The sequence below is a fragment of the Natrix helvetica genome, assembly GCF_964273705.1.
Source record: "Natrix helvetica genome assembly, chromosome: 2".
Taxonomy (NCBI): Eukaryota; Metazoa; Chordata; class Lepidosauria; order Squamata; family Natricidae; genus Natrix; species Natrix helvetica.
The window spans coordinates 198,532,503-198,545,353 of NC_138552.1; positions in this window are offsets into that span (position 1 = coordinate 198,532,503).

Genomic DNA, 12,851 nt, shown 5'->3' on the forward strand with positions numbered 1-12,851 from the left:
GTTTGTAGATATTTAAAATATGGAATAATCATGTTTTTACTATTTTTAAGTCATTCTTCATTTATATAAACTGCCTAGCGTTGATTAAAAATAGCTATTTTTAATGAGATTAAACCGTATTTTTACATCTTTACAAATGTTAAAAAACATTCTAATCCAGGTTAAAGCCAGCCCTTCAAAACAACCATAAAAATCTTCTGAATGCTTGTTGTGGATTTTGGACAAGACTACTAAAACATATTTATATAATCACATGCCAAGAAGTTCTCAAATATTAAAAGAACTTGATTTTCCTTTCTAAGGGGGAAAAAAGAGAGAACCAAATACCGTAAAATGAAACTATTGCTTGTAAATGTAACAATTCGGAGCCAAGGTTTAACTTCATACTTAGTAGCCAGGGATCTCCTTTTTAAAAAATTATCCACACACAAGTACGTTCCTCCTATGCCCAGGAAGCCATCAGACCTGCAACCCAATTGATTACACAGGAAAATGCTTTTTAACTCTTGTTGAGTTGCCAGGCGGTGAGAATCCTTGAGAAAATCCAGGTGAGATCCAGAAACATCTTGATAGATGGGTGGTGCTCATCTCAGTTTAGAGTTAAAGCGCTCCCTGTAAAAGTATGTCAATGCCCATGATCATGACCTGCTCTGTTTTGAAGTGTTCTGCTGCAGAAGACTCGCTTGCTAGAAATCCAGTCCCCACTGGATTGAATTATGGAATTATCAGATGTTTGCAAACTAGCACCCACTGAGCTTTAGAAAATTTGAATTTCACTGAAGATCGTCGAGCTTTTTCCCCCTGGCGGACTGATGTGCCCTATCTAGAAGAGGGGGCTTCTGTAACAAAGTTTCATTTTGTTCATGTTCTTTGATTTTAAAAAAAAAATAACACTTTGTTTGAAGGTGAATTTTAGAAGCCTGGAAGATTTGCACAATTTTTCATGTGCCACTGTGTGTGTGTGTGTGTGTGTATCTTTTAATTTTTAAATGGATTCATACATTAAATAAAGATGGGATGTTATATGTGAAGCTGGTAAAAGTTGCAGGAAATATTTTTTCATGCACACACACACACACACACACACACACACACAGAGAGACATAGACACACAAAGGGAGCTTCTAAGCTGTTGTTAAACACATTGAGATATTTTGGGAACGAAGTATAAATGTACATGCAAATTTGCCTGTGCTTTCCGATTCCCATACTTAAGACTTGCAATTGGCTCTTAATTTCTCTGCCATATGTATCTGCAAATGCATTATATCAAAGGTATGCATCATAATAGTTAGTATTTCCTCTTTATGTTTCTTTTCTGTAATAAATCCTTTTCATATTATATAAACCTTTGGTGCTGCAAATAATGCTATGAGCTAGCATAAAAAGGCAAGATTTTTTAAAAACAAAAATAATTAACTTTATGGTAGACTGTCATATTGCGTCTCTTTAAGAATTAGATCTGATGTGTCATTTTATTCACAGTTCATGGAGCACAGCTCTGACTGGCATTCCTGCCTATTCTTGTCTTGATAAGCTGCTAGCAGCTTAAGCAGAAATAGTTTTTAAAAGCAGAGCTGCTGTTTTGATTAGCCAAACTAGCTAAGCCAAACCTGACAATAACGCATGTGCTTTAGATTTCCCTGGTTCGAAGCACTGTTTACTCTGGCAGCTCTATCATTAAGTGAAGCTCCCCCCCCCCCTCCTCAGAGCTGTTACATGGTAGATGGATATTGGCTGACCCTGAAGCAAAAATATGAAAACAGCACATTTATTTTCTCCCTAATGCTGAACACACATGCAATGAGGCATACTTTGGCATAACCTGGACATTTTTCCAAAATCACAATTCATTCATTCATTCTTTCTTTCTTTCTTTCTTTCTTTCTTTCTTTCTTTCTTTCTTTCTTTCTTTCTTTCTTTCTTTTTTCCTTCCTTCCTTCCTTCCTTCCTTCCTTCCTTCCTTCCTTCCTTCCTTCCTTTCCTTTCCTTTCTTTTTTCCTTTCTCTCTCTCTTTCCCTTCCTTCTCTCCCACTTTCTTTCTTGTCTATCCCCCCCCCCTCCTTCCTTCCTTCCTTCTTTTTCCTGTAAATGTGAAAATTGAATTTTCTCCAATGGCAAAAATTCTCTCAGATACAGCAAACCACAAGCAAAGTTTTTAAACCACTATGGTGATTTTGGATCCAAATATAGGCTCTCCTCACTGAAAAATTTGCCCCCTTAGAGACACAATTCTATGCACAAGTAGTGTGATCCAAAACTATTTCTATGACACTGTGATTCAGCAGAGCTGTATCAGCAGCTGTTCTATAGAATACTAGCTTATATGCATCTGCCCTTAAGAAATGACTAAATTCAGCAGCTGAATTATATGGACTCAACTGTTGGAAACAAGCAACCAGACCTGTTAATGAATCAAAGATTTAGAAAGTCAAAATTTCCTGCTTTAGCTTTACACTTTTGCTCTGCCTGTTGCTACTCCCGCTGCTAAATGAATAGCTTCAATAAGCGTACACTTATAGCTTCCAACACCCCACCATCCAACATACTGCTGCAGTGACATGCGGTGACGTTTATGACTGGTGAGGCTGGTGACATCATCAAACCACGTGGTTGCTCCGATCGCAGGGGCGCAGCCCAAACGGAGAAGTTTCTTCAGCTCCAGCCTCAATCAGCGCAGCCGCGGTCCCCTTCATCTTGCCTCAGGAAGGAGGGGAATGAGACCACGTGTGCAGGGGAAGGGGATTTGCTGGGCGGCTGCTCGTGAGCATAGTTACCTCATGGCTGCTTCGCCCCTGAGGCTGTGCCCGGCTCTTCGGGAGCCAGTTCACAAGAGAGCAGCTGCCCGGCAACTCTCCCCTCTGGCCGGACAGAACGCCACTCCCCAACCTAGCGGTATACCGAAGGCGGCAAGCAATGTGAGCGCTCCCCCCAACCCCGGCTCCTGTAACTTGGCGCTTTCGGGATAATGCTAGGTCAGTGAGCACGGGACAGGTTGTATTTTCGGGGAAACACGGTACCTAGGCATTTTTTACATCGGGCGAGCCCGGGATCCTTGCAAGGGGAATGGGACCACGTGTGCAGGCGGCTCCTCAGCGCACAGCCTCAGATTAGCAGAGCCGCGATCCCCTTCCCCTGCACACGTGGTCCCATTCCCCTCCTTCCTGAGGCAAGATGAAGGGGACCGCGGCTGCGCTGATTGAGGCTGGAGCTGAGGAGCCTCCTGCACACGTCCCATTCCCCTTGCAAGGATCTTGGACTCGCCCGATGTAAAAAATGGTGAGATCGGCATACTTGGAGCTGCTGCTGAGATGTCCAGGGAGGCTAAACCAAGCCGCGCACCTCTCCCAGCCACTTTCACGGCTTCCTGGAGTAATTCTTTTTTATTTTCATGATGAGAGTGGTGAGGCTCTGCCTCCCCTGCCTCCAATGACCGCACGTCACTGTACTGCTGTCAGTGTGATAGTGATCCAATTTTAAGAAACAATGGTCACAGGTAGGAAGTGACAAATAGTACACTTCTTATGTGAACTTATAATGATTGAACATCAATTCCCCATATAACAACCTAATTCATAGTGCATTGCTAACTAAGTAATGAAAAGCAGTTTAAGAAAAGCCTATTGAAATATTGAAATTGAAATTGAAACATGATGCTGAATCTACATTCTTGCTGCTCTTTTGGACTAATTGCTATCATGTACTATTTGTAGAGATGACACAATGTGCTTTATGTGGTTTCTCAGTTTTTTTAAAAAATATTTCCATACTAACACAGGTGAAACTTGAAGAATTAGAATATTATGCAAAAGTTCATTTATTTCAGTAATGCAACTTAAACGGTGAAACTAATATGTGAGATAGACTCATTACATGCAAAGCAAGATAGTTCAAGCTGTGATTTGTCATAATTGTGATGATTATGGCTTACAGATCATGAAAACCCCAAATCCACCATCTCAGAAAATTAGAATATTACATGCAATCAAGAAAACAAGGATTGTACATAGAACAATATCGAACCTCTGAAAAGTCTAAGCATGCATATGTACTCAGGACTTGGTTTGGGCCCCTTTTGCAGCAATTATTGCCTCAATGCGGCATGGCATGGAAGCTATCAGCTGTGGCACTGCTGAGATGTTATGGAAGACCAGGATGCTTCAATAGCGGCTTTTAGCTCTTCTGCATTCTTCAGTCTCATGTCTTTCATCTTTCTCTTGGCAATGCCCCATAGATTCTCTATGGGGTTCAGGTCAGGCAAGTTTGCTGGCCAATCAAGCACAGTAATCCCACGGTCATTGAACCAGGTTTTGGTGCTTTTGGCAGTGTGGGCAGGTGCCAAGTTCTGCTGGAAAATGAAGTCAGCATCAGCTCGTGTGCGGAAGGAAGCATGAAGTCCTCCAAAATCTCCTGGTAGATTGCTGCATTGACCCCGGACTTAATTAAGCACAGTGGACCGACACCAGCAGATAACATGGCTCCCCAAATCAACACAGACTGTAGAAACTTCACACTGGACTTCAAGCATCTTGCAGTGCGTGCCTCTCCATTCTTCCTCCATACTCTGGGTCCTTGGTTTCCAAATGAGATGCAAAAGTTGCTCTCATCAGAAAAGAGGACTTTGGACCACTGAACAACAGACCAGGTCTGTTTTCCTTTAGCCCAGGTAAGACACTTCTGACGTTGTTTGTTGTTCAGGAGCGGCTTGACAAGAGGAATATGACATTTGAAGCCCATGTCCTGGATCCGTCTATGTGTGGTGGCTCTTGATGCACTGACTCCAGCCTCAGTCCACTCCTTGTGAAAGTCCCCAACACTTTTGAATGGTCTTTTCCTGACAATCCTCTCCAGGCTGCGGTCATTCCTGCTGCTTGTGCACCTTTTTCTTCCACACTTTTCCCTTACACATAACTTTCTATTAATGTGCTTTGATACAGCACTTTGGGAACATCCAACTTCTTTTGCAATTACCTTTTGAGGCTTTCCCTCCTTATGGAGGGTGTCAATGACGGTTTTCTGCACAACTGTCAGGTCAGCAGTTTTTCCCATGATTGTGATTCCTATTGAACCAGACTGAGAGACCATTTAAAGGCTCAGGAACCCTTTGCAGGTGTTATGGTTTAATTGGTTGATTAGAGTGGGTCACTATGAGCCTAGAACAGTGATGGCGAACTATTTTTGGCTCGCGTGCCACTAGTGGGGGGAGCGCAGGGGGGTCGAGTGCGGGCGTGCCGCACCCATAATGCAATGTGCGACCCCCCCAGTGCGCATGTGCGCAAAACGCGCGACCCCCCCATTTTTACATGTTTTTTTGCCCTCCCCATGCTCCAGGGGCTTTATAGGAGCCTGGGGAGGGCGAAAAGAGCCTCCCCCGACCCCCCGGAGGCCCTCCGGAGGCTTCATGGACTGTCCAGAGGCTTCCCTGAAGCCTTCAGAGGGCTTAAAACCACCCTCCGAGCAAACTCGAAGTGACTTCTGGTTTGCTCGGAGGGTGGTTTTAAGCATTCCGAAGGCTTCAGGGACGGCCCCTGAAGCCTCCAGGGGAGCGGGGGAGGCTCTTTTCACCCTCCCCAGGCTCCTATAAAGCCTCTGGAGCCTGGGGAAGGCGAAAAATAGCTTTTAAAAAGGTGAACTCAGCTGGGCAGCATGCGCATGCGCGCTGGCCAGCTGACAAGGCAGCGCCTCGTGTGCCCTGACAAATGGCTCCGCGTGCCACTTGTGGCACGCGTGCCATAGGTTCGCCATCACGGGCCTAGAATATTGCACCTTTTCACAATATTCTAATTTTCTGAGATTGTGGATTTGGGGTTTTCATGAGCTGTAAGCCATTACACACACACACATATATATATATATATATATATATATATATATATATATATATATATGTATGTATGTATGTATGTATGTATGTATGTATGTATGTATGTATGTATTTAATAGACATAATTTAGGCTCCCTTTGATGGTTCCAGTCTTTCTCAAATCACTCATAAGATATAGGTATTTAATAGACATAATTTAGGCTCCCTTTGATGGTTCCAGTCTTTCTCAAATCACTCATAAGATAGAAACAATGCAACAATATTAAGCACTTTTTATTTGGAGAGAATAGTTACCAAATTTTTACAAAAATTCCTAGCTGATTTCCAACCTTAGCTAATAGTGCTGGTATTATATCCTTAACAACTTTGGATCATAGTAACTAATGGAAACTTTTCCTCAATGATCCTATCTGTTTGTGTGTGTGTGTGTGTGTGTGTGGGTGTGGGTGTGGGTGTGTGTGTTGGGTGTTTTCCTTGCTGTGGTGTGGTTAATGGCTGCCTGCCTAGGAAAGTGTACCTCACTTATGGACCTTTCGTTTCATTTCCATATTAGCATCTATTTTATTAGTTTTCCAAGGGGAGACAAAGATTAGATTATGTTCCTTGGCCTTTTAAGAAGTTGATATTTAGATTTGAAAGCAGTGATTAATTTGTTCATAGACAACCCACCGGATGTCTATGATTTTATTGTTTTCATTTTGCATTTTATGTCACCTTTTCAGTTTTTAAAATGTTTAATCTGTTTTTTAGTGTGCATGTGTAAGCATTCCTGAGAAAAATGTTTGAAAAGGTGATTTCCAATGATGATAGATAGATAGATAGATAGATAGATAGATAGATAGATAGATAGATATAGATAGATATAGAGGAACAGATAGACAGACAGACAAATAGAAAGACCAACAGACATATAGAAGAATTTCAACCATGTAGTTCAACATGGCAGAAAGCCAGTGGGTGTTAATTGACTGAATAATGGAAATGTTTCCATTGAGCAATCTAAGTTGTCACTTGAGAAGATATGCTTCTTCAGCTTAATTGGGCTGGTAGTATCCAGTGTTGGCTTTTCCTATTTCTCATCAGCTGCATCAGAGAAGAAGAAGATTAGAAGAGAAACATGGCACACCAAGCATGAACTTAGAAGACAGAAATTTGGCTCAGCACTTTGCTGCTCTTGAACTTCTGCTAAGCATGTGATGAAAGAGACTTTTCAAAATGCCAGTTGTGGAAAGGTTAATAAAATAAAACAAAAGTAATTCAGAGCATTAACATTTCAAACTTTGTTGATTTTCCAATTAAAAATAACAAGTTGCAAAGGCCATGGTTGCTAAGAATTCACCCTTTTAATTTCTGTTTTTGTACTGTTATTTTTATAACTTGGGGCTGCCTACTTGGTCAATATTTTTAGTTGGAACGATGCAAAGTCCACGTTGCAAACAATGGTTATTCCCATAAATGCCTAATGCAAAAAAAAAAGAGCTGCTGAACTTTGATCAGAAGGGGAAAATCCAGCAGATATACTGGGTCATAATCACATTGTGGTGGGCAGATCATGTCTTCTGTTCTAAAAAAGCAGGGATGAGATTTTCCCACCTTTGCTAGAATAATTATGCCAGTTTTGCCCAATCTGAATTTGGCTATATTAGTTAAGAATTATGAAAGTTGCAACCTCACATTGAGGAAGGCATGGAGAAATTATCATGGAGAATTGTGACTCTTCAAATATTAATATTATTGATAATGTTCATATTTCTGGGATAATTTCAAGATCTAGAATCTAAAGAAAATGATCTTGGGGCATTGGTTATCCCTCAACAACCTGCGTAGATGCTGGAGTTATTGCTTCATGATTCTGGACAGCAAGGCTAGCATTCATAACTTCCTGACCTTTATATAGATACAGGTCTAAGTAGTAGAGTGATTGATATAGGGGGAAAAAGATTGGAAAAGGACTATCTCCTTACTTTGCTAATGTTCCTTGGGTATAAATTCTTCCAGCTATAAATTGCTACTTTTGGTCTTCTTTAATTTGTTCTAACTGATCAAACGTCCTCAACCTATTTCTTTCATGTGCTAACTTGCTTTTGGGTTCAGTCAATGTTCATTCAGCACCCATTCTTCTTGACTTTGTCTCTTCTGGTTATACAAACACACTGGCTCGCAGTTGAACGCCACAATCCCAAACCTTTAATCTCTACCCACACTGATACCAAACAGTACCAGTTTGATTGGAGCAATACAAAAATCATCAGCCATGCTACCATCCACCATGCTCGTGAGTTCATCGAAGCTGGGCACTTCACAAGCAATTCCAGCAACAGACACCTTGACTTACAATCAGCCTACGAATTCCTCAGAATCTAAATCAACCGCACAGTCAACCAGAGACAGCACCAACCCTCAAATAACCCCCACAACCCCCACACCAGCACTTCACTTCCCAATGACTCTGACCTGATGTAATCTTCTTATCACAAGACCCATCACAACTCACTGATGACTCACAGCTGACCCATCACAAGACCCTCACTTGACACACCCACCCCTGAAGCCCCATTGACTCTGACATCCCCTAAACTCCACTGAAGATGTTACCTAGCCCGATAATGAAATGTTCAAAAACCAACCCACAAACTCGGAGAACGAACCTTCATCCTCATCCTACGCCTAAGCTATAGATATTCACGCCTATTGCAAACATATTTCTTACATAGCAATTTAAGCTTACTTTAAGATTTCTATCAATGTAACCACCTTCACTTCCATATAACATAGTGAGCAGAAGCATAGTCTTCCTATATGCAGCCATTTCTTTTACAAACATACTTTCTTCATAAAATAGGGTATTCTCATTACCTTCATATCAGCATTTTCACATATTTGTCCATTTTGCCAATTTGAAAAGGGTTCTACTAAGATACCCAGATTAATAAACTTGGTTTTTAGAGGTTCTTTTCCCATTTATGCAGAACTGACAAGTGTTAATTCTATTTTCTCCATAAAACACAATTACAGAACCTTTGATACACTCTTTGATACTCCAAGAAGCTGAAGAAGCTTTTTGGATGAGAAGAGAAACATCTTCAAAGAAAAACCAGAAAGTTCAGTTGCCTCTTGAAAAAGCACCTTTGGGACTTTAATCTTAATGCAACAATGGTAATCATAGTTATTAATGATTAAAAGTTAATACAACTCTGCTTTTAAACAGTAGATTGAACCTGACCATGCAAAATCATATAGTCCAGTTCTTCCTTTGGCAGAAAAACAGCCAGTTCAAAGGGTGAGAGTTAGTACATTTCATTAAGCAGACTTTTTCTTCTTGTATAGAATATAGAAGTGTCTTTCTAGGAACACATGACCATCTTTTGGCCAACATTTCAAGTATGGTAAATCCAAAATTTCTGATAGAAAGACAAGTTCCAAGTTTTGGGAATATAATTTAGCAACACATCAGCATTTTTAATATTAACCAATTCACCATTGTTAAGATACCCAACCAATAAGAAGCAAGAGGGCATGATCAAAACATTACTAATGTACCATCAATGTTTATTTCTGTGCATCTCCAACATAAAAGTTAGACACCCAACCTTTGAAAATACCTGTTGAACAATCCCAAAGACTTGATATATTTTTTATTAAGCAACTTTATTTTAAGATAATAAGAAATGCATTTCACATGTTTTGAAACTTGAGAGGATTGATTTTGTAAAAAGGAAATTCCAATTCTCCATTCCAAATTTGTTGCATATTATTCATATTTATTTTAGTAAAGTGTTTTAACTGGCAATAAAGCTGGATTGCTGGTTTAGCCTCTAAAATTTTCTTCAATGCACTCAAAATCAGAAAGGTTTTCAAAGCATCCAGTGCATCTGGTCCAAAAAACATAAAAAATACTTCAAGTGAAGGTTCTGCTATTCAACTTTTTTGGCAGATTGTATTCTCTTTGTAACCTTTCAGCAGCTTTAAAAGTATCGTTGATAAATATCTGATTAAGGATAACAATGCTATTTTCATCCCTTGCTTTCTAAACAAAAGCTTTACCCATCAATTTTAAATAAGGATAATTCCTAAATTTCTTCTGAGATCTAGAGTTAAATTTAAGTTTTCTTATTCAATATCAACAAAATAAGTCTAATTAAACTTTCAGGGTCTGGAAATTTACCTTGAAAGAATAAATTAAAAAAAAATTTAAGGGAAAGCTCAGAGTGACTTTGGAAAGGTTTTCACTTTATAAAAGCTTTTAACTCTTTTTCTTCTTTTTTGGTGGCAGTGTTTACCTCACTCTGTTTTGGAAGTTGTGCCTCCTTTCTGTTTACTTTTTCTTTTTTGAATTTTTTTTCTTTGTTAGATTGTTTTAAGTGAATTGGACTGAGGGAAAATTTAAACACTTTTTTCTTTTTCTTTTTTCCTTTTCATAATCTTTGCATCTTCATATTTCTATATTTTTATTTGGGGACTGTTCCTTTTCCCCCTTTTTGCTCCCCCTTTTCTTCCTTCCTTTCCCTTTTTAAATTAGAATCAACTGGACAAGGGCATACAAGAGATTAAATATTTTTACCTTTTTGGTTTTTTATCATTGATATCATTTGAACCTTCCTGAAGCTAGGATTGGAGCTGCTGGAGAGAAGGGGGAGTGAGTCACAGAGACAAAGACACTGAGGTGGGGGCCCTTAAACTCCATATCATTTGAACCTTCCTGAAGCTAGGATTGGAGCTGCTGGAGAGAAGGGGGGGGGGTGAGTCACAGAGACAAAGACACTGAGGTGGGGGCCCTTAAACTCCATATCATTTGAACCTTCCTGAAGCTAGGATTGGAGCTGCTGGAGAGAAGGAGGGGGTGAGTCACAAGACAAAGACACTGAGGTGGGGGCCCTTAAACTCCATATCATTTGAACCTTCCTGAAGCTAGGATTGGAGCTGCTGGAGAGAAGGGGGGGTGAGTCACAGAGACAAAGACACTGAGGTGGGGGCCCTTAAACTCCATATCATTTGAACCTTCCTGAAGCTAGGATTGGAGCTGCTGGAGAGAAGGGGGGGTGAGTCACAGAGACAAAGACACTGAGGTGGGGGCCCTTAAACTCCATATCATTTGAACCTTCCTGAAGCTAGGATTGGAGCTGCTGGAGAGAAGGAGGGGGTGAGTCACAAGACAAAGACACTGAGGTGGGGGCCCTTAAACTCCATATCATTTGAACCTTCCTGAAGCTAGGATTGGAGCTGCTGGAGAGAAGGAGGGGGTGAGTCACAAGACAAAGACACTGAGGTGGGGGCCCTTAAACTCCATATCATTTGAACCTTCCTGAAGCTAGGATTGGAGCTGCTGGAGAGAAGGGGGGGTGAGTCACAGAGACAAAGACACTGAGGTGGGGGCCCTTAAACTCCATATCATTTGAACCTTCCTGAAGCTAGGATTGGAGCTGCTGGAGAGAAGGAGGGGGTGAGTCACAAGACAAAGACACTGAGGTGGGGGCCCTTAAACTCCATATCATTTGAACCTTCCTGAAGCTAGGATTGGAGCTGCTGGAGAGAAGGAGGGGGTGAGTCACAAGACAAAGACACTGAGGTGGGGGCCCTTAAACTCCATATCATTTGAACCTTCCTGAAGCTAGGATTGGAGCTGCTGGAGAGAAGGGGGGGGTGAGTCACAGAGACAAAGACACTGAGGTGGGGGCCCTTAAACTCCATATCATTTGAACCTTCCTGAAGCTAGGATTGGAGCTGCTGGAGAGAAGGGGGGGGTGAGTCACAGAGACAAAGACACTGAGGTGGGGGCCCTTAAACTCCATATCATTTGAACCTTCCTGAAGCTAGGATTGGAGCTGCTGGAGAGAAGGCGGGGTGAGTCACAGAGACAAAGACACTGAGGTGGGGGCCCTTAAACTCCATATCATTTGAACCTTCCTGAAGCTAGGATTGGAGCTGCTGGAGAGAAGGGGGGGTGAGTCACAGAGACAAAGACACTGAGGTGGGGGCCCTTAAACTCCATATCATTTGAACCTTCCTGAAGCTAGGATTGGAGCTGCTGGAGAGAAGGAGGGGGTGAGTCACAAGACAAAGACACTGAGGTGGGGGCCCTTAAACTCCATATCATTTGAACCTTCCTGAAGCTAGGATTGGAGTAGATCCTAGCGGCGCGCGAATCATATATCTATAAAACAAAATAGCAATAATACATTCTGGATTAGTGTGTTTGAGATTGTGATTTTATTTATTTCAAAATGACTGGCTTAGTTCAATGTAATAGCTGTTTTGCACCTGTCTTTCGCAGTACTCTTTTCAAATTTGGATACTGTCCCCTTTGTAAACAAATTACGAGTCTACATAGGCAGATTACCTATCTAGAATCTGTAATCTGTGCTCTCCAAGCAGAAACTAGGTGTCTACGTCAGCCATTCCACTCTATGGTGAAGCCACACTATCAGCCCCCTCTACGACAAAGATCTTGCAGGAGAAGAGCTGTCTGGACAACTGTGGGATCTGGCAGGTTGAGAGCTGTGAACCATAAACCCAAAGCTTTTGCTGTGACCCAGCAAAACAGATATAGTGCCCTTGCTGACCTTAATGGGGACACTAAAGAGATAGGTCAAGGCAGTTGTGATAATGATGACTCAAATAAGCAGGGGATCGTGGTCCAAAACGAAGAACTTTCTTCGGAAAGGCGAAAAGGGGAACCAGGTATCACACATCAGTCGCAGAAGAAGATCAAGGTATGTAAAAAGAGAAGTCACCTTCTGGTTGGTGATTCAATCGTAAGAGATGTTAATTTAGGAGAGGATACGGAGGTTTTAAAAGAGGTCAGGTGTCTGCCAGGTGCTACTGCCAGCAGAGACAAGAGGCGTATTCTTAAGATAGTCAAGAATGCAAGTAAGGACTGTGACGTTGATGCTATTATACATCTTGGCACTAATGATCTATCCCAGAAAGATGTACTTTCTGTGCAGAATGATTTCCAGAACTTGGGGTATGAACTTAATAGTATAGGTTGTAGGCTTATCTTTTCAGAGGTTTTACCTGTATATAAGGA